The sequence below is a fragment of the Cavia porcellus genome, unplaced genomic scaffold (genome assembly GCF_034190915.1).
Source record: "Cavia porcellus strain 051 isolate PalLab524CR breed Dunkin Hartley unplaced genomic scaffold, mCavPor4.1 scaffold_3, whole genome shotgun sequence".
Lineage (NCBI taxonomy): Eukaryota > Metazoa > Chordata > Mammalia > Rodentia > Caviidae > Cavia > Cavia porcellus.
The window spans coordinates 79,493,216-79,517,081 of record NW_026947486.1 but is presented as its reverse complement, the minus strand read 5'-3'; the positions used below and the strand labels follow the sequence as shown (position 1 = coordinate 79,517,081).

General features: G+C 36.8%; 2 pseudogenes; both read right to left on the bottom strand.

Moving 5' to 3' along the window:
* Positions 1–5,315: 5,315 nt before the first annotated feature.
* On the bottom strand, positions 5,316–11,099 carry LOC111756131 (probable ribosome biogenesis protein RLP24; annotated as a pseudogene).
* Positions 11,100–13,184: 2,085 nt separating this feature from the next.
* Positions 13,185–23,263, bottom strand: LOC100729443 (tRNA (guanine(6)-N2)-methyltransferase THUMP3-like; annotated as a pseudogene).
* Between the last annotated feature and the right edge of the window lie 603 nt (positions 23,264–23,866).

Genomic DNA, 23,866 nt, shown 5'->3' with positions numbered 1-23,866 from the left:
TAAAATATAACTTAAGCTATTAATAAGTTCATCACCTCACATATTTATCAGTTTTGTTTTGGTAGGAACTCTCAAAATCTACTTTCTAAATAATTTTCAAGTATGCAATACATTATTCTTCGTTATACTTACCATGCTGTGCAATACATCACCAGAACTTATTCCTCCTACCTGCCTGAAATTTTGTTCCCTTTCACCAACATCTTCTCATTTCCCAGCTGGCTACTACTCTCAGCCCCTAAAAACCACAATTCCATTATGCTTCTATGAATTTGATGTTTTTAGGTTCCATACTTCTGTGACGCAGTGTCTTTCAGTGTTTGGTGTATTTTACTCAGCATAATGTCCTCCACATTGATTTATATTGTTGCAAATGATAGAATATCCTTACTTTTTAAAATGCTGAATAATGTTCCCGAATGTTAATCTTACTACTGACTTTCCAGCATCATTATCTGGTTTCACTATAGTTGCCTGAATTTTCATTTATTTCTTCAACTGAATTCAGAACAGATTAAGGGCTCACTATATGCTGGATGCTATGATTTATATCTAGATATACCCCCAAATCTCATGTACTTGTAGGTGGGGACTTTTGGAGCTGGCTGGATCTAGGGTGTGTGATACTGGGGTTTAGGATATGTGGTACTAAATTAGTCCACTGATTAGATTACCATAGTTCAGGGTGTGGAATCCCCACCCTCCCCACCCTGGGTGTGGGCAGTACCAATCAATAGTCTTATAGCCTGGATAGGATATAAAAGGAAAGAAGAAGGCAGGCTTGCTGCTGCTGCTGCTGCTTGCTGCTTCACTATCTCATGCCTGCTTGCCATGGACTACTTCTCCACTGTCATGTACCTCTGCTATACCACCCTACACTGGAGATAGCAAATTATGCACTAAAACCTCTACAAAATGTGAGCTGAAATAAACCTTCCCTCCTTTAATTTTTGGTGTCTAATATTTTATCCCAGCAATGAAAAAGTAACTAAGACACTGGGTATTGTATATGTATTGGGTTAATGGCAGTGTGGTCTAGTCCTTCTTAATTCAGTATGTAACCCTGTCGTCTGCCCTATTATCCAGACTTTTGATTTGCATTCTGGCTTGTATTTTCAGTATCCTGTTCTTATAATCTGACACATATGACCCAGATCATCTGGGGATGAGATTCCCTTTAATAATTTTCTAGTCCCCCAAAATAAGTCCCTTACATTTTATGGATTTTTTTTTTTCGCCTGTGTCATACCACCATAGCATAAGAAACTTGGAATCCAGGTCATGTCTCATATCAGCCCTGGGAAAGACTAGACCAGATTGATCTCCAAAGATGCACATTGTAAATCTAAATGTCATTCAAGAGATCTAGGAATAAAAGCAAGAAGTGATTAGTAATACTCTGAACTAATACTACCACAGGAGTAACGATCGGGGTGAAAGTAAAGCATGTTTATGTAATTATGAACTGGGTAGTGAGAAAAATGGAAAAATCTGTGTTATGGTTTATATCTAGATGTCTTAAAACCTCATGTGATGGATTTGATATTGGAAGGTGAGTGGATTGTTCAGTCATTGTATCAGAATGCTGTTAGTCACCCCCCGACAAGCGGGACCTAGTTCGAAGAGGTGTGTTTTTGTGAACATGACCTAGAAGATTATATCTCCCTTTCCAGAATCTCCTATCAAACTCAGTTAACAGCATTCCAGGGACAGGGCTTCTCTAGCCAACTTCTCTGAACCTTTCCAAACTCCTATCCTGAACCACTTCTAAAACCTGAACAATATGATTGGGCAGCATCTTAGGAATGACACTAATTGTTTGGTACCAAAATCTATATTAGTCACTTTCTCTTTGTTGGGATAAAATACCAGACAAAATTTAAAGGAGGACAAGTTTATCTTTATTTGTAGAACATATTAGAAGGAAATAAACATTAACATAAAAATAAGTTAAATCTTGACACTTAGTGCAATTGCATGGTGCTCCTAATAAGTACACACTAAAGTAAGCATTGGATATCCCAGATCAGGTAGCACTGGGATAATGTCAATTTAGACACATAGACACAATGTCTAGAATCTGGAAGGAAAATGTATATGGGGCCAATTCCTTAAGAGGATCTGGAGATTGATATGAAAACCACCATAGAGCCTTAGAATTTATTTTACTAAAATACAGTATATGAGGTAAATAAGCAGACTGTGTGTTTTGTGTGTGAGTGTGTACATATAACTGAGTAGGTATATAGCTCTTATCGTTAGAGTTCAATTTCAGTTATTCTCAACCAATAATTTTGCTGTCATCATACAGTCACAAAATAAAGAACTAACAGTATAAAGAACACATAGTGTTGCTATAGGTGATTGTCTTCTGACTATGGTCAAGATACTGATGCCTAAAGTGAAAATATTATATAAACAATACCTTTAACTGTAGTGTTTTTCAAACCATACACTCACTTGAGACTCACCCCAGGTCTGTTGAATTCTGATATTTTGGGACATCCTCCGAATCAGTATTTTAGAAACTTTACTCAAAGTGACTGTGACAGTGACACAGATGCTCATTAGATATTACTTTAAATAAAGTTTGAGGGAGTATCATACTGATATATATCTCCATACATTATTTTAAAAAGACAAAGTCTTTCTATGTTGCACAGGCTTACCCTGAGCTCTCTTGGGCTCAATAAATCCTCCTGCCTCAGCATCCCAAGTAGCTAGACTACAGGCATGAAGTACCATGCTCAGCTCTGTATTATATATTTTTTGGTGCTAGTAATCAAATTCAGGACCTTGTACTTGCCAGGCAGGCACTTACACCACTTAGCTATATCCTCAGCTTTGTATTATATTTTTATATTATAAGGATTTACCATTAAAGCACCAGCAATAAACACTCAAATCTGTGAAGAAATACCTTCTTCCAAGTGATTGAAATTGGATAGGGGAAGTCTAAAAGTGGGGTATTACACTTGTAAAAACCTTTCATATTCTTATGGGGAATGTATAAAAAAGATGTTGTATTTTTATACAATGGAGTACTACTCAGCTATAAAGAAAGATTGTATCCTGGCTTTTATAGGTAAATGGATGCGAGTTGAGTCCATACTCATAAGTGACATAAATCAAATTCACATGTGTAAGTATCATATTGTCCCTCTAGTGTAAGAAACTGAAAGAACAAATAAGATCACAAATCTACAATAAATATTGTGCAAGGGTAAGAAACTGCTCACAGGGGAAAAGTAACTGGGATAAAGGAGGAAAGAAGGAATGGAAAAGAAAAAAGACATAAATTTGTATATATGCATAAGATAGCTAAGATAGTAATATTCTATTCTTGAAAAAGAACAATTAATACTCATGATTAGATCAATTTTGCATGTGTATATCTGGTAAGCTGAGCAACCCTTTTGAAGATAACAATATATAATATAACAACCGTTGTTAAATTTCTATCATGTTGTTTTGAAAGCTTATATTGTTACTGTTTTGGGCTTGTTGTTTGTTTCTTTTGCTTTTTTTTTCTTTTCTGTGTCTTTTTTCTCTTAAAAAAGTGTTACTTATTTTAAAATTCTTGATGGCAGTTAGTGGTAGTGAGAGTTGTTTTGAAGGTGTGTATTGCTAAATCCTGAAAGGGAAGAATCATTAAACTGGAAAGACAAAAAGGAATACATCCTAACATGGCATATGGTTCATATCTTAGGGTAGACTTGTAAAAAGCAACTCTCAAATTCAAGAATGTTTTTTTTGCAAAATAAGAAGAGACAAAAGTAGAAGAAGGAGAGGAGGAAGAGGCGGAGGAGGAGACAAGACATGTAGGATGACTAGTGTCCAGGGCAGGAAAAAGGTTTTGACACCTGGGTGCAGAATTATGATGCTGGTTATAAAGTATGGGAGCTAAGGGGAGAGCCTAGGGAGAGATAATAGAAAAAACTGCAGGCTATTTTGGATGATATAATCCTGGAGGCCGGGGAACTAGGAACAGGGTGGGATCAGGGCGTCCGGTACCAGAAGGGAGGAGGAGATAGAGATAAAAAGGACATTTTGAGAACAGCCAGAGGGAAGCTAGCCAATGGGTAATGAGAGGTAGTAAGGAAGCTTGTGCTGTTTCTTTCCAAAGCCAAAAAAATGTATCTGTTGAAGGCCAAATAATAAAGAAATTTGCCCATTGAGAAACCAAAAACCGTAGAAGTAGGAAAGACTGATTTGAAAAGCTGAGACTTCAAGTTCAAGGTCTAGGGACTCTTGTCACTCCTCTGCATTAAAGGCATATGAACAGTAAGCCCTGGAATGACCTACTTAGTAGACTCATCTGTGCAGAGTTGCGCACTAATGTACTTGCCATTATTACAAAAATAAGTAACTTTCTTCCAAGTTTCCCTTTCAGTGCTAGTGCTTTCAGTTTGTTGTGTTTTGAAATAGACTGAGGGAGGCAGTTGTTACGGAAAAGAAATGAGCCACCAGAGGATGATCAGGTTCATTTCATTTCATTGCAACTTCAATGGAGCCTTCTATAGGAGAACAAGGTGCTCATCCTTTACATCCTGAAAATAGGAAGACTTTTTTTTGCCATTTTTATTTGGAAGCAATCCTCTTTAGACAGGTGCTGAGGCAACATCTATCTTTCTTGTGTTTATATCTTTTGACCATGTTCTTTCATTAATTTTTATTTTTGTTAGTATGACTGAAGTATATAATGATTACATTCATCATGGGATGTTGGCACATGTATGTAACACATTTTAATTTCTTTACTTCTCTTTGTTTATCTCTTATTCCTCCCTCCCTCACTCCATCTCTTGCTCTCCTTCTCATTTGCAAAATATCTATCTCCCTGTTTCCTATTACCTATTTTTAAAAAATTGGTTCTTTAATTTATTCATACTTTGAGTTTCTCATATAGAGAAACCATGTGATAATAAAGTTTTAGTTTTTGTTTTTACAAAAAGGCTGTTGATGTGTACATTGCTTACTTTTGAATTCTTATTTTATGTATCATTTTGATCAATTTTGGTACACAAATGCAGCCTCATGCCATTATTAAAATGGCAGGTACATCTGATTTCTACCATTTACTTCTGTGCTTACAAATGAAATCTCCAGGACTGACCTAAGCACATCACTCAGTGAAGGTGTGCCAAAGAAATGCCATCTGGCATCCATAACCCAGTGTTACGCAGATGGCAATGTAGAAGTATTCTCTGTCATCTTTCTATGGAGTGACCTTATGTAATGAATAAATCAATAATTTAGAAGCCCTGTCTAATGGAGATTCTCACATTCAGAAATGGGGACTGAGAGCAAGATTTTTAAGACATGTGCTCTATGTCCACACTCTGCTGTAGCTGCTGTAACATGTCTTTCAGCTGTTTTCCTTTGCCTGCGGAAGGGCTCAGGATACATGGATGTTTTGCTTGATTTCTTTGATGTCCTAAAATTCCTGTAGCTCTTATTTTACTTCAATCTGTTCATTATAAATTTATACAGGCCTTTCTGCTTGCTCTTTTTTACTGTCTTCACTGCATTAATAGTTTTATTCCACAACTCTTAAACTGTTATTTGGCAGGTTCATTTCTACATTTATCAAATCCAAAAGAATTAGCCACTGTAAACTGTTTCTCAGCTGCTTTCAGAATCCTTTAGTCCACTGGAACTTGTGAAGATTGCCCTTCCTTTAAAGATTTTTATGATATTTAGATTTACTGCAGAGAATCTGAACACCTTGCTGTCGGTACAGACTAGCATCATGTTGCGGCCAGGTTAGATGGGCCCAGGGGTAACACTGCCTCATGCACATGCAGACCTGTCTCCTGATTGCGCTTTTTATCTTTTTCATTTTCTTTTTCTTTTTCTTGCCCTTTCATTCTTCTTTCCTTCTTTCTTTCTTTTTCTTGTTTTCTTTCTTCTTCTTGTCTCTTCCCCCTCCTCTCGTCTCCCTTTTTCCTTATCTCCTCCTTCCCCCTGCCTCTCTCACTTAAATTCTTTCTGTCTCTCTCTCTCTGTCTCTGTCTGTCTGTCTGTCTGTCTCTCAATTTTTTGAGGCTGGGTATTGCTATGTAGTCCAGGCTGAGCTCATTTGTAGCTCAGGCTGACCTCTAATTTGTAATCCTCCTGCCTCAGACTCCTGAGTGTTACAATTACAACTGAGCCCTCCTTTTGAATTTTGTCTTTCTTGATCTGACCTCATATGCATCCAGGCAATTTTCTGGCTGCTAGCATATGACCCCATTAAACATTTAGATACTTGCCTTTTTATTTTGTAAAGAAGTAATGGTCCTAGCCAAAAAAAAAAAAAAAAAAAAATACACTATTTGTGTCTAGGTCAATGAAGTGAATGGAGTTGACAGGATACTCTTGACAAAGTAGGCAGGTTAGAAGAATATATACCCAAGACCCAACTCGGGTTAGATTTTCTTATATGTCTCCATGTCCAGAGTCCACTAAACTGTGGTGAGATATTCTTACCTAGGATAAATGCTCATGGTTTTTGGTATCTTCTTTGTAGTGGAATGACAACAGCAGATGTGCTCTGTCTCTATGGTCTAATAATTATCTCTCTTATAATTCCAGAAATATCTTCAAGTTTTTTGAGCTGGGCTGGCTGAGCTGTCCGGAGGACCTTTTAGCTAAGCAGCTGTTGATAAGAATGTGATGGTGTAATGAAGCCATCTAGAGAAGCTGCTCCGAGGATAAATTGTTCTTGGTCCTAGGATTGAGTTCTATCTAAAAAAGAAAGTTTTGGGTGGCTTCACTGCACTCTGAGACTACTACCAGATCCTGGAATGTTGCCACAGATCTATAGTAAATTTATCCTCAGGAAACACAACTAACAAAAATTATAAATAGCTTCTGGAGACATTTATGAATTTGCCTATAATGGGTTCATAATGAATTATTAATGAAAAAAAAATATATATATATCTGAGCAGAGTCAGGTTGATGTCAGTGAGAACAACCATGATCTTTTACATTATTGGTGACAATATTTGGTCTAAATCAGCATGACAATTCTTATATTCTTAGAAGATAATGTTACAATATATTTTTATACAAAAGATATATAGTTTATATGACAAAAATATTAGTGGAGAAATGTATGTTTTGTTCACACATTCATTCATTTATTTTCAAGCAGTACTAGGATTGCATAATTGAGTAAGACACAATTTTTCCTGTTAAAAATATTAAAGTCTAGAATGGAGGGCAGATATTCTGAAAAATGGCTGGAACACAATGTAATGTTCAAGATAATATGATAATAGTGGTTCTGAAATTTGGGCATATATTAGAGTCATCGGGAGAGGTTTTTAAAATATCAAGTTTCAGACCACTGTGACTAGTTTTTCCTTGAAAGAAAGAAAAATCCCTTAGCTGAATCTTGAATTCTGCCTGGTTTACCAGATTAAGAAGAGAAATAACATGATTGGCTGAGGAAACAACACTTAGGAAACTGCAAGTTTGGAGAATATAGGTCTTACTGTACAAGAGAGGCAAAGATGTGTTTGGAGAAGTAAGTAGGAGCCACATCTTAGGGAGCTGTAGAGAGACACTTGTACTTTATGTATTTGTTATGAAGTCACTGAAGGGTTTTAAGCAGTAGGTGAGTGTGAGCAGGTGCTTTGGCTATAGGAGCTCACCCTGGTGGCAATGTTAAGGAAGAAGTGGATAACAAAGCTACTTTAGAGAGACCATTAACAGATGAATACAATCATTTACATGAGAAGTCTTGTAGATCTGGATTTAGGGCTGTAGCAGTGGGGGTAAAAGTGAAGAAACAGATGTGAGAAATATTTGGAGAGTAAATGCAACTTGGAGCATGAAAGGAAGGGCATGTCAGAAAATGTGCACAGGACTATGAAGCTGCTCATTTGGGTGCCTGGGAGAATAAAAATATCATAACCAGAAACAGAATTCACAAAGGGAAGTCAGGTTGTGGAGGCATGTGTTTCATTTTAATATGTGAATAAATGCAAGGTAGAATCCTGGGTTAAATCCTTGAAAGAAATCAGTAGGATGCTCTTGAGTATACAATCTGGAGATTTGAAAAGTAGACAGGGCTGAAGATAGAAAGTTTGGATTTATATTCATCAATGTGATATCTGGATTTTCTTACAGTTTGAAAATATTCTCCCTTTTTTCCTCTTTTGTCTACCTTACCTGACAGTCCTTTAGTGACAAAAATCACAGACTATATTTTTTAAAAATGCTTCAACTCAGTTGATGTGATCATTAACCACGTATCAGGATCCTGGGTTTGATCAAAATATTTAATATTTCAGTATCAGTGGGTGGTGGAATAAATATGAACTGAGGGTCCAGTTCGAGCCTAAATTTGTTGTTAACCATAATTTAACAGGAGATGCAGGAGAGTCAAGAAGGGTGATGGATGTAAGCTCAGCAGCCCAGCACCTGCCTGGCAAATGCAAAGTCCTGAGTTCAATTGCCAGTTTAAAAAAAAAGTCAAGAAAACTTGAAATTGACTTACCAGTAATCTATTTATATGAAAAGCAAGGACTTCCATCCCCATAAAATAATTTTTTCTACAGCAGTGGTTGTCAGTCTTGGGACTTTAAATAATTCCAGTGCCTAGCAATTGAAATGAATAGGTGTTTCTTAGAAGTACAAAGATCTAGGAAATACATGAAAAAAATGTTCAGGATCTTTGGCTATTAGACAAATGCAAATCAAAATTATACTGACCCAGCACTCAGGAGGTAGAGGCAGGAGGATTGCAGTGAGTTCGTGGCCAGCATGGGCTACATAGTGAGACTCTGCCTCAGACAAACAAATAAACACCCACTGAAATTCCATCTTACTCCAGGAAAAACAGCTATTGTCATTGATAAAAATAACAAATGCTAGGAAAATTGTGGGGGAAAAAGAATGCTTCTACACTGTTGGTGAGTTGGTAAACTAGTAGGAATATTATGGAAAGCACTGTGGAGATTCCTCAAAAAACTAAAAGTAGAAATTCCATTTAACCCAGTTGTGCTTCTGGGTATTGTCCTGAAAAAGTTAAAATGATGCATGCATACATACATGCATGTGCAATTCACAATAGCTAAATTATGGGAGCAGCCTATTTTTGCATCAACAGTTGAATGGATAAAGAAAATGTATTTATACACACTGGAGTACTATTCAGCTATAACAAAGGAGAAATTTGAGTCATTTATCAGAAAATGATGGATTTTGAGACTATAGTACTAAATGAAATAAATTAGACATGGTTAAATATTGAATGATTTTTCTACCCTGAGTGAATCAAAATATAAATAATTTAAATATCAAAATAAAAGACACATGATAGGAAACAAGGAGTAAGGATGATCCAGATGAGATAAGAATATGATGAATGTAATTATATGAACCACAAGAAAATACTCATTTAAAAAGTTATGCCAATTTATGCCAAGGATACATGTCATCGATTAATCAGATCTTCTGAGAGTGAAAACTAGCCAAGCATTAATATTTATAAACTATCCACAGGTAATTCTTTATGCACCCAAGTTTAGGAATTCTTGCTGTAGAGTATGAGAGCCTAGAGAGGTTTAGGTATGAGTCAAGGATACTGGACAGCATGGCAGGGAAAGAGTGGTGCTAGGGGCAGCATGTGTCTATCAAACAAATGGCCCCTAGGTCGAGTCAGACCTGAGGCCAGACTCAAATTGCTGTATTTTATGGTTTGTGTGTAGGTGTCCCCAAAAGCTTTATGTACTCATAGCTGGCTGGATCTATAATACTGAGACAAGTGTGTGTGGTACTGAATTAGTCCACTGATTGGAATTAGCATAGTTCTGGTTGTGGCTGAATGGATTTACTGAAAACAGGAGCCCTATCCTGGGTGTCGGTGGCACCACCCAAAAGCCTTGTAGCCTGGATGGGATAAAAGAGAAAGGCAGACTGCTTGCTGCTCACTGCTTGCCTTACCATGGATTATTTCTCCTTTACCATGCCCTGTGCCATGCTGCCATGCCTTGGAGCCAGTTGACTATGGACTGAAACTTCTATAAACTATGAGCCAAAATAAATCTTTCTTCCTTGAATTTTGGTTGTCAGGTACTTTGTTTCAGCAGTGAGAAGAGTAACCAAGACATTACACCTGAGGCTTAGGTCTGAGAAATTACAATGAAACTGAAAGCTGAAATCATAGTGTCCTCTATAAACTCAGTAGGATAGTAAGAGAACAAGAGGTCAACAAGTTTGACATTGACAATAATACTGATAGCATTAGTGATAGTGACCCCTTCAGGCACCAAAGTTTTATTGAGAGCCTGTGCTTTGTGCCATACCCTAGGCTAGGTGCTGTGGATACAGTAACAAACCAGGTAGACTATGTCTTTTCTCTCTTGAATCATGGATATCAGTGGGTGGAGGTGGTCAAAACTACATCAAACAGTGCTGAGAGCTGTAGAAATCTTTAAACAGAGTGATATAATGGAGACTGGCAGGTGCCTATTTGGATTCAGAGAAGTCACTTTGAAGAAGTAGCATTTAAAGTATGAATGATTATATGAATTCCTGTGAAAAAATAATAGGTGAAGCAATAGCAAATAAAATGGCCCCAAATCAGAAGCAAGCATAGCATGTCTGACAGAGAAGAGGATGCCAGTGTGGACTGATCAGGCTGAATGGGGACAGAGTGGCACAAGATGAAGTTCTAGAGGTAGTCAGGAGCCATATGAGCCTAGCAAACCATGATAAGGAGTTCAAACTTTATGATGGAGAATTACTGAATGGTTTTGAGGAGGAAATTAATACAACCTAATTTCTATTTTACATGATCATGTTACTGTTGGGAAAATGGATTGGATAGCTGCAATAATGAAAATGGGGAGACCAATTGATAGAGCATTTGTACAAATAATAGCAAAAGTAAGGTAAATAGTGAACTTGGGAGGAATTTATACACTTAAGATGCATTTTGAAGGTCAAGTCTACAGATCTTTTGGAGTTTAAGGAAAGATGTACTGAGATGATGGCAATGGTGGCAACCATAAGGCAGTGGCACTGTTGAGGGCATTAGCTTTCTTCGCAGTGATACCTTCAGTATCTTTGATAAACGGCATCAGCTTCTTCTGCTCAGACATTATTCCATGCAGTCTTCCTGGGCATTGTTGACATACTAGCCACTCTTAATGATGATAGGAACAGGAAACATCATCAGTACTGGAGGAAGATGGTAGACACCAAAGCATATTCATTTTTAGAGCACATGTGAGATAGCCTCTGACTACTTATTTCCAGAAATATTAAAAACTAACAAGAGTTATTTATAACTTCTGCAAAACAGATGGAAGAAGAGTCAGAGATACTTAATTTTGTAATTGTGATTCCATATTACCCATAGGCTCTTTGACAAATGTAAACTGGATTACTCATTAAAGAGTCTAATCAAACCTATATTAAACTGAATAATATAAAATAACTTTTTAAGTAAAAATTCCTCCTGCTATGGAAACATTAACATTATTATATTAAAATGATGTAAGAAATTTTCAGATACATACTCATAAAGATTCAAATAACATAAAAGTTAGATGCTATAATTATTAATGTGCCAGTCATATTCCTCCTAAGAGGAAATGATAGTGAAATTTAGTGAGTTTCCTTCAAGATATTTTTTGTTTTTATGTATTGTTTATGTGCATATATTGTTGTTCCATGAAATAATTCTATAACTATGAATCTACATATCACTTCAGAAAATATAATAAGCCAGAGGCTCAGTTCTTCCTTCTTTCTTTCTACTTTTCCAGCTAGACTTCCCCTGATGTGAATTCGGCCATTATTATCAGAGGAGCTTGTTGGTGAGAGTGGCTGCGGTTCACTTTGGGGGAGCTCTGCTCCTTACATTGAATATCGCTTCCCGGCTCTGGAGGGGAAGATGTGTGCTTTTTATTCTTCAGGAGAAGCTTGTCAGGCTGGCTTTCTGGCATGTACTCAACTGTTCTCATTGTCAGAGGAGCTCGAGACCTCCTTGTTGCTGAGGATGGCTATAGTACTTTTTAGGGCAGCCCTGGTCTTTATCCTTATTTTGAGCGTGACTTTTCTGCTCTGGTGTAGAACCCTCAATCTCCTGGCACAGCTCCTTCACCCCACTGGCATAGACTTTCTAGCTTCCACTGCCGACCTTGGGCCTTCCCAGCGCAGATCTGTAAAAGACTGGCATGGGTACTTGTCGTGGGCTCTAGACCTCCAGTTGGACTTGTGAGAGGCATGGTCACGGGCTCTAGGTCTTCAGCTGGACTCATGCAGGACATTGCTGTGGGATACAGACTTTGACTGAAACTTGTGGATCTTTAGTGTTGTGAACAGATTTCTTGCACTTTCTTGTATTTAACTCGGGGTGACTATCATAAAATAATACTGTAAAATCTGTGTCCTGATTGTAATTGTTCTCCTCACAACCCCGGACTACAACAGTGAGATAAAGAAAACTCAAACTACTGAAGAGCAAAGCTGCATATGCAGTACAAAGTGGCTTATTCTTATGACTTTGTCCTCTGCCTTTTATAATACAGACATAGTTGACTTTCTACTTGAGACAACAGAAAACAGGCTATAAAGCTTGAAACTAAAATGTCCTAAAACTAAACCTCAGAGCATTTTGGTAAGCTTTTAATAATCATCTGTAGAGCATTTTAAGAAAATTACTAACATGGAGGCTGAGGCAGGAGGATCACAAGTTCAAGCCCAGCCTTGGCAACTTAGTGAGACACAGTCTCAAAAATAAAAATAGAATAGAAATGGCTGAAAGTGTAGCCCAGTGTAACAGCTTTGGGTTTAATCCTCACTACTACAGAATAAAGGGCTGGAGAGATAGCTCAGTGCCAGGGGCCTGCATTCAATCCCTAGTAGTGAAAAACAAAAATACTAATTGGCAGCCACCCTCTCAAAACAGTTCCAAGGAAAGGCTCTGAAAATATCCACTTTCTCAGACCTTCAAATTACATCACATTAGAGTCATGTCTTTTGCTACCCATGTGCAAGCTTTGGGTGGTTAAAATATTGCAGACTGCATTTTTGTTAATAGTTTTCTCTCAATGTAGGTTCTTCATGCTGACATTTCCAGTGCTGGGAAGTACAAAAACTATTAACCATCATTCTTTGTATTACCAAGGTGGCCCTCTTTCTCCATCTTACTCTTAAGAATGAATAAAAGCTTGTGGTGTTCAGATGATAAACCATTTCAGGTGATAAACCACAGCGTGAAGCCACCCGATATTCACCTAGACCATACACACTTTTTACCATACATATCCTATTCCAGATACTGCCTTGACAAAGCACATCCAGTCCTGTGTAAGGAGTATGGCTCAGTCTGTCTTGGGTCTACAAACATGGCTCATCTCCCACTGGCAAGCTGTATAAAGATTTCTGTTTCTATTTTTGGAGCCCATCTTTTTTTCCAAATGGCATATCTGTTACAGTGATATTCACAGAGCCAGTCCTCAGTGAAAGATTTCAGCTACCCCACTGAACAGCATCAATGGGCAAGCCCCAAACAGGATTTTCCTTCTTTAACTTGGCTCTTGGTTAATAAAGATGAGATGTTATTAGGTGCTCTTTTTATACCTAGTGGACTATTTTCACCAATGATATGGTAAGAGGCTATTTAGTCACTCCGTCTATTGGTATTTCCCCTGTTCCACACATAGTATTAGTATCAGAGGTGCACAGAGCCTAGCATCCCATGAATGAGAGTTAATCAAAGAGTTGTGGGTCTAAATTGTGTAATATTTTTATGGTGGAGGCTCTCCTCAGTCAGTGTAATGCCTACAACCATTTCATTATTATGGCTCTTCAAGAAAGCCTCCACATCAAAGTTGGTCATGTCAGCCTTCTGCTTGAAATGATCATGAACATCACCCTCAAAGTTTCTTGCAGCCTCATTTGAGGTAAATCAGTGTTACTTTCCTGCCCTGCTACATGTAACTGTAAACTTTACCACCCGAGGCTCAGTTTCTTCCCTTGAATGATTATCAGTCTCATCCTTGGAATGCTGATATTGGTGGCTAGATTTTCCCAATAGTCTAAGATACAGGAATTTAAAGCATTCTTGGTAAATCCTCTAATGTCTTTCTTGTCTAATTTGTCTCCTTGTCCATGACAAGTTTCCTCTTTATTCAAATTCTGGTTCATCTTTTTGTGCTTTGCTCTCCCCTCTTTGAAACAGGTGTTAATTTCCTATACTTTTAAATAATCTGACCATAGGAGTTTCCAACCAAATCTTCAAAATTTTGAAGCTTCTTCCTTCTTTCTTTTCAAATGAAAAATTTTAAACTCTTCAATCACAAATAACTTATCAACTGATCTCAGAAACGAATCTGCGCCAGACTGCCGACTGAAATTTCAAAGTGTATATTGCCCTGATCTTTGCTAATTTTGCATGATAACTCCAATTTCTCTCTGATTTCATCTGCAACCGTTTGCTCAAAGCCAGTGGAGACAGTGGTTTCAACAGTGATGTGGAGATGCTCAGACTCGATTTTGGTCCTACTCTTTTCTTTACTGGTAAAGATCTCTGGTTCTCATAGAGATTAACATCCAGGAGTTGGTTAGTAGCCTGCTGAATGTCAGAAACTTTGGCAATGTTTTCAAGATCCCTAAAAAAGTTCCCTTCAGGCTCTAGTACCTCATGATCCCTGAGTTTGTCATTTGGGTTTAAATCTTAAGTCAACCTTCATTTTCTCTTTACTTTTCTCCTCCCTTGTACTATCATTCAGAAATGTTTCTTAATTTGTTCTCTGTCTCATTGTCCTAACACATCACCTCTTATTGTTATCATTCTTCTTATTGTTATCCCCTTCAACCTAATTTGACAAACTATGATTTAGGATTTTTATGTCTTAGGCACAATATATAGAGATATAAATAGGAATAATCAAAGTTACTGCTCTTGAAGAGTTTACAAGTAATGGGTGAAGTTTCTTAAATTAAACTACACTGTCATGTATTGGACACTACTAGACCTATATACACAATCAAATAATGGTAATTGAAGAAAGGAAGAAATTCTGGTTTTGCTCAGTCAAACAAATGTTGAACACTGTAGGACAAGTATGGTGGGTAAAGAGGGAGAGAAAGGCATTTTTTTTTTTATCGGTACCGGGGATTGAACTCATGACCACCTGCTTACAACGCAGGCGCTTATGCTGCTGAGCTAAATCCCTGGCCCCTAGGCATTTCTTTTTTAAAGTTTATATTTATTGGTACATATTTGCAATACATAATGATTATATTCATTGTAAGGAGTTGGTATATGTATATAAAACATTTTAATTCTTTTTACATACTCTTCTCTCCCTCCCCTTTCTTCATCTCTTGGTTCCCTTCTGTTTTGCCAAATATCTATCTCCCTGATTCTTATTATCATTTATTTTGCTCTTTAATTTATTTAGATTTTGGGCTCACATATAAGAGAAACCATGGGATATTGAAGCTTGTTTGATTGATTTCACATACCATTATGATTCCAAGGTGCATATATTTTCCTACAAAGAATTCATGCTTATCCTTTGTCATAGCACAATAATACTCCACTGGGTATAAATACCCCCATTTTCTTTACCTATTTATCTGCTAATGGACATATGAGATAGGAGGTATAGAGCTATAAATGCAGGTATGTATATGCATCACTGTAATATGAGTTCTTTAACACTTTCAGGAAGATATCTAGCATGGGGACAAGTTGGAGCAAATAGAATTTCTTATTTTAGTTTTTTGAAGGATATCCATACTGATTTCCATAGTGGTTTACTAGCTTACATTTCCACCAAAAATGGAGAGTGACTGTTTTTTCTTGAAGCTTAAATCACATTTTTTATTTGATTTCTTGATGATAGTCAGTCTTTCTGTAGAAAGTGGAATCTCAATGTTTTTTTAATTTGCAGTTTTCTAGTGGCTAGATATGTTGAACATTTTTCCATGTATTTACAAGTTATTTGTACTTCTTCTGAGAAGTGTCTATTGATTTCAATTGCTTGTTTTTAAATTGAAATTTTATTTTGTGTAATCCAATATTTTTTCAGTTCTTTATATATTTTAGATATTGGTTCTCTGTCTGAGGAATAGCCAGCATTCCCATTTTGTGGAGTATCTCCTCACTCGTGTTTTCAATTCCGTGGACATCTTTAATTTGATATGGTCCCATTTGTTGATACTTGATGTTATTTCTTGTGCAATTGGGATTCTGTTCAAAACATCTTTGTCATGCATGTTGAAGTTTGTTAAAGGCTTTTTCTGGCTGGGCATTGTGGTGCACACCTGTAATTCCAGTGCTCAGGAGGCTGAGGAAGGAGGATCATCCCAAGTTCAAGGCCAGCCTGGGTTACATGGTGAGTTCAAGGCACATTGAACTACACAGAAAGACCCTGTCTTTTACAAAAATGCTTTTTCCAAGCCTGTTGAGATTGTATGATTTCTTGTCCTTGCTTTATATGATATATTATAATTATTTATTGCATATGTTAAAGCATTTATGGATTCTTTAGATGAAGCCTACTTGATCATGATGTATATAATCTTTCCAATGATTTGTTGCATTTTGTTTGCCAGAATATTGTTGATGATTTTTGTATTTATGTCCTTTAAAGTGATTAGTGTATAGTTTTCTTTTTTGGTTGAGTCCTTGTCTGGTTTTAGAATCCAGGTAATGCTGTTTTCTAGGGATTAGTTTTGTCTACTCCTTCTCTTTCAATTTCATTAAGAAGTATGAGGATTATTGGCATTAGATCTTTCTTAAACTTCTTGCACAATTCAGTAATGTATCTGTTGAGTCCTGTGGTTCTTTTAATCAGTATGTTTTTTATTACCGCCTTAATTTTGTTACTTGTCATTGTATTGTTCAGAGCTTTTAAATATTCTTGTTTCAGTTTTTGTAATTCATATGTATTTAGGAATCTATTTCTTCTGGATTTTTAAATTCATTGGAGTAGAATTTTTTCAAAAACAGGTACAATAATTTTCTAAATTTTGTCATTTTCCATTGTGATTCCATCTTTTTTGTTTCTACTTGCATTGATATGGACCAGAAACAGCATGAATGTGTATCTTACACATTTATTCATCAAGCATTTTATTCTGTGTCAAGCATTGTTCTGGGCATGAGGCTTTAAGAAGCTCTTAGTTTTTTGGAGACACTGACATATAAACAGATAAACACCATATTATGTAGAAATCAAATTAATCTTTATAGTATAGTCAGTTCACTCAGTGAGGATGTGCTTTTGGATAAGTCCAGTATTAGGTATAGAAGCTGTAGATACACAATGTTAAACAGGCTTAGCCAAATTTGACAAGTTTCTCACTTGTGTTGATGGTGTGTTTGTACCAGTTTTCTTTTTCTTCCCTCAAAGACCTCTTCATTGTTGGATAAAGAAGTGTTAGTTTAGCCATCAAATACAGGGTATACTTCTTTTCTTTTTTAATTAGTCAATAAGCATTTATTATATCCTACATATTATAAGACATTAGAGAATATACAGAGAGATGAGACAGAGCCTCTCCTTTTAGAGATATCAATGAAATGAAATGAACACAAAAAATACAGTTATAGTGTAATGAACGAAACATTGTGATAGAACTTTACATTGTATTATGGGAGGATGTATGAAAGATACTTAACCCAAGTTTAAGTATAAGGTACCACAGATGATCTCTGAGAGGTGATACATAAACTGTTAAAAAATATACAGAAATAGACAAATGAAGAGGTAGGCATAACTGAGGCATTCTTACAGAGAAGAGTACTGGAAGAGACAAAGAAGAGAACTGGCATGGTACAAGCTAAATACCATAAAAGATTCCAATCCTAGAGGATGAAATACAAAGCAGAGCATAGTAAGGAATTATATTAGAAAAGTAAGGGAAGGCTGGGTCATGACTGGTATTGTGTGCCATGTTATAAAATTTTGGGTGGAGGGAGGGCAAGTGGTGGGGATGTAAAAAGAATAAAGATGTATGATATAAATGTAACAGCTCCCTATGATGAATGTAATTGTTATATACTGCAAACATTTATTAATCAAAAATAAAAATTTAAAAAATGAAGTTTCAAATTGATGATGACCAGAGATGCTGAGCATTTTTGCATGAATTTATTGGCCACTTGTAATTCTTATTCTGAGAAATGTCTGTTCCTTTCAGATACCCTTTTTTTAAAAAAATGGTTCTTTTATTTGAAGTGGGGGGGCTAGTATTTTGGAGTTCTTTATATATCCTAGATATTAGTTCGCCATCTGAGGAATAGCTAAAAAACTTTTCCTATTCTGTAGTTTTCCTCTTCACTCTTTTGGTTGTTTCCTTTGCTGTGCAAAAGCCTTTTAATTTGATGTGATCCCATTTATTGATTCTTGATCTTGTACAATTTGTGTTCTGTTCAAAAAGCCCTCACCTGTGCCTATGACTTCATGCCTATTTTATTTTATCTTCCAGAAGATCTTCTCTTTTAATATTTATATCTGTGGAAAGACTTTGTTGCTAATATGAAGATCCCTTTAGTTAGTCGGCTTTTCAGTTACGCACTTGCTGTGGCTAAGTATAGTCTTTTCCTTCTGTCTCAAGATCTAACTACCTCTGCTAATTTGCTAGGGAAGGATGTAGTGTAATTGGCTCAGAATCCAGGTTTCCAGGAATGGACTTCAGTATTGCTAATATCATGAATGTAATCCAGATAGTTATACAGAGAAAACCTTTTAATAACAACAACTATGTGAACCTGGCATTACTGAGTATATCCGCACCAATAATATCAGTCAAGACAAAGTAGGTATTGACACACCATAATAACCAATGATGTACCACCCTTAACCTTAGAAAAGAAATCTATAATTGTAGTAAAAACACTAAGACAAATGAAGTACTGATGTATAGCAAATATCAACTGTATGTGATAACCATATCACTACCAGTGATAGGAAAGAATTCAGCAGTCATGTCAAACCAAAGCTTGATAAAGTTTCATGGATATACTATTAAACATATAGAGGGTTCAAAATAGGAGAATGATAAAAAGAAAAAATATTGAAAAACTAAACAGTAGGAAATCAGGGGAAAAGTGAAACAAGCGATCTTATTAAGGAGTAGAAGGAATAGTTGTAGAATTAAAGGTAAAAGGAAGACCAAAAGGGAATAGAAGATAAAAGAAAAAAAAACAAGAAAAAAGTAATATGTAAAATATAGAAAAAATTAAGCAAGAAAAGAAAAAATGAAAAAAAAGGAAAAAAAGGCAAAGAGAAATCCCCTAAACTCCAGTAAACCCATGAAGAAAGAAGAAAGATACAGAAAAAAGATAATGAGTCCAAAGGCAAAAAAATTCTCTGTATTTTTGGATGGTTTCCTTCCAGGATTTGCAGTTTTAGAGTCCAGCATGCCAGTTTTCTCTGCCTAATTTTAATGGCCTATGTGTTTTTGAGGGGTGCCTCTTATTCCAGAAGTCCCTTTGTTTACTCTAGGTTGTGGCAGTATCCTTGCCAAAACATGTCTTTGCTCACTTTGTTGGATAAAGAAAGCAATCAGGCCTCAGAACTGTGCTGGATATAGGCAGTGGGGGAAGGGTTTAAGTTCTTAATTCTGGCAGACCTTTCAGACCTAGTCATTTCTAAGTGTAACTCAACAGAGCCTGGATTCTCACTGTAGGGAGTTCAGCTCTTATCTTTCCCAGCCTGAGTCTAAAGTTCTCAGGGGATCTCTTTCTAGCCTATTCCTTGTTTGCAGCTGTCTCCCATACTTGTGTCTCACCCAGTTACTGCAGGTGAGCAACACTGGGAGCCTCGAAGTGAAATTGAAATGGTGCCTGATTAAACACTCTCTGCCGCTATAGCAGGTACCCATGCTGGAATTTGTCTCAAGCTGTTCCTTGCCATTTGGAAGGAGGCACTTTAGAGCAAAATCTTGTGCTGTTTTTGCAGCTCAGAACGGCTTGGAGCTCCATCACCATTTGACCTTGGACCTTCAATTCCTGGGCAATTTCATTGCTTATGGGCAGCTAGATTTCCTTCTCCATGTGAGCCACAATCTGGGGAGATAATCCATATCTTTCATTCTTTTCTCTGCATTGTTGACAAACTTTCCCGCTTTTGTGCAGCTTCTAATTTTCTTATCAGTTCCTTCTTGATTTTTGATGACCTACTTCTCTTTTTTTATTCACTAAGTTGTTATTGCCCAGAGTCTGGATTGTGGCTCTCAGAGAAGCTAAATATTGTTTCTATTCACCACTTTTCCTTTTTCTCCTTTGCTTGTTTGGTTTCACTGCATTTTCTTTATTGCTCAAATGCCACAGATTCTTAGTCTTCTTGTTTCTGTTCTGTTTTTTTTTTTTTTCTTGACTTCCAAATTTCAGTTTCTTTCATCTCAAGTACCTACATCCAAGTGGCCCACGGCCAAGTAGGCATAAGGACAGATGAGTTTAAAACTTGTAACTAAAGTTAGAGGACTTGGGGATTTACTAGTTAGGCGTCCCTCTGCTCATGAAAGCAGCAGGTGTGCTGAGCAGCCATCTGTGGAAGAGTCTGTTGTGTACAGCCTTTGGCCTGTGAGGTAAAATTCCAAAGGAAAGCTATTTATTTAATTTTGATCAAAACCAGTTTCCTTTAAAAGTAGACATGAGAAAGGTAATATATTTCTAAAGAAATATGTTACTAAATAGTTCTTTGCATAGAATTAAAGCTTGGTTTTAGTAATTTAGAAGCACTTTGGGATAGGATAAAGGCAGAAGTAACAGGGATTTCAGACTTTAGCATGGTGTGTCTGCAACCAAGGACTAGATAAAAGCATTTTTCCTCCTTCCTGTCTTCCTCTAAGTATTCCTCCTTGTTTTGGAAGGCATTTGTTAATATTTAATGAGCATCCTGTGTGACATCAAGGCACAAAGAAGTGTCTTCCCCTTTAACATTCTAAATATTTTCCTTGCGTTTCTGCTGAAGAATTTGGTCTTCATGATTACACACTTCTTCAGGAACTTGCCCTCTCTTGAAACTTTGCATAGTAGAACCATTTCTATTATACCATATTGATGATGAGAACAGTCTTAATTTTGGCAGCATTTACTTGTGTCTGGTAACTGAGCAGTGTCCATGATTTATCAGTGTTGATATTTGGGCACAAGCTCTGGTTCCTCTTTAACTGATGTCTCATACAAGCTTTCCTCATGTCACATGGCTAATATTAACTGAAGTTAATCTTGTGGTGAAGCATGCCACAGTTTGCTAAGGTGGATGGAGCTCGGGGCTCATGTGGCTCTGAATTTTTCCAATGTATTGCAGTCTGGGAGGCATGTCACAACCAAGATAAAATAGAAAGAATTCCTTATTTTTGAGAAGGCTTGTTAGGGTTGTTAGGGTAGAAAACTAGGGGAATTCCAGTAACTGGTCAATGTCCTTAATAGTGCAGGGGGTTTCCACTCCAAGATAGTCAGTACTTTGTCCAACACAGTAATGTACCAGACAAAGTGAAATTGCCTTTTTCATTTTCTAAAATAATTATCTCTGGGTCCACTCAGGATGATACTGCGACAGTTGAAGCTGAGGAAGTTCCTCAAGACAAATGAAACTCTGATAAGAAGAATATAAGGAATCTTACTTATTGGTGTTTGGAAAATGATCAGAGTGAGTGACACAGGGCAGACAGCGTTATCAGATGTTTTACCTCTCCAAGATATATGTGAAAGGGCCCCTTGTTTTTGCCACTCACTTAAATATAGGTAACTGTGGGCCTAGAAGATTGAATTCTGGTTAGATCTACATTTATTAAAGTTTATGTATTGTCAGAAATAATAGAAGTTTGTGTTGGTCATAGTAACTACATTGACTCGATAGTATTTTGGAAAATTAAAAGCAATATATTTTTCTTTTTTACAAAGTGTATAGACTATTAGGACAGCTTGTCATTTGGAAAAAAGTCTTACTTTTTTTGAGAGGAGGATACAAGGTCTTACTATGTAGCCTTGAACTCAGTTATGTAGCCCAGGCTGACCTCAAACTCATGTCTTAGCCTCCCAAGTACTGAGGTTACAGATGTTTGCCACCATACCTGGATAATTTGCACTAAAAGAAAAATTCAAATATATTAAATACTCAAAATGAAAACTTTAAAACATCCAAGTACAACATAACATGTACATATATATTTACATAAGTATGTAGACCTTTCTATGCAAGAACACAAATCAGAGGACAGAAAAAGAAAAAAGATAAGTTTCAAAACTTTGAAATTTTAAAAAGCAAGGAGTATCAGATAAAATAAAGTCATATGGCAAACGTGTTAATAATCTCACAACAGATAGAACTCTCATAAACCACTAAGAAAAATATTGAGGCCAGTAGAATAACGGGGAAATATAATAAACAGGAAATCCACAAAAGAATAAATGAAACTATCAAGAGACGTCAACTTTACCGCTACTCAAAGTGATATACTTTAAAAGATTGAGATAAGATTTTGCACAAGAGATTGATCATGTTTAGCATTTACTGTTAAAGGACTATAGGAAAGCATAATTTCATACTTGTATAGAGATTTAAATTGGTGCTGTATTTTATGGAGAATCTGATAATATATATTAAGTCTCTCGAGTGTACAAGACATGGATAATAGTTTTGAACTAGTTTGCAATGTATTTCACCCTTTGCTATTATGATAACTTATTATCAAGTTCCCAGTTAATAGTGTGAGAATGCCACTGTGAGAAGGAAAGAACATTTTGCTTGTCTATTGTTATGGTTTATATCTAGTTGTTTCCCCAAATTCTCATGTGCTCATAGAGAGGGCTTCTGAAAGGTGATTGACTTATGAGGGCATAATAGCTAAATGCGATGTTAAGAGGTGAGACCTGGTTAGAAATGGCATGACTTGGTGGGGTACATCCCTTTTCCTGGTTCCTCCCTTTTCTTTCTGCTTCCTGGACTTTAAAAGGTAAACAGCTTTACCTCCACTATGCCTCTCTGCCATGCTGTTCTGCCTTGGAGCAGGCTGACTATAAATTAAACTGTGAGCCCAAAGAAACCTCTTATTCCTTAAATCATAGGTGCTGGGTATTGTATCTCACTAACTAGGAAAATGACTAAGACATTCATATAGGAAAAGGAAGTAAAGGCCCATATGGTTCTGAGAGGAGACTTCACAGAAAGGAAAAGCAAGTGATTCCAAGTAAGTTTGGGAGATTCCTAGGGCACTAGAGCTGGTCTTTTGAATTCCCAAGTGCAAGCTAGGAGAATGGCAGGCTCCTCTAGAGAAGTACCACATACAGCATGATGCCACCCAGATAAGAAGCTAAAAGCAGTGTGAAATTTTATTGAGTTGCAAGTGGGAAAAATATCCCTAGTTTTTCCCCAAACTAAGATTGGCATAGTTGGAGCGTATAGAAAGCATTAGAAAGCTACTGGGACATGGATCCACCTACTTTCCAAATGATAGCGGGATGGGCAGATACAAAGCAGAGGCTGTGGGTGACCAATTTCTGAAGGTAAGTTTTGGGGCAGGAGTCATGCCTGTGTGTATACTCATATCAATAAGCAATGATGAGGGTGTCACATGATAGAACCAAAAAATGTAAATCATCAGTATCAGAGACTGGACGAGGTGCAGACTCCAGCCCCAGCCTCCATAGACTTCAGAAAATGCCCAGATAAAACATAGAAGGAAAGACCAGAAGAGAACTAAAGGATAGCCAGTGGCCAGAGTGTCCCCTCCATTGCTATAATAACATCTTGGGAAGGAGAAACATAAAACTTGAGAACCAGAACATTTACTCAGAGGATATTATTTCAAATAGAAAGTATTGTTTAAACTTGAGTAGTCAAAAGCATCTTTCTCAGGTTTCAGTCTGAATGCCTACATATATGTCTATAAATAA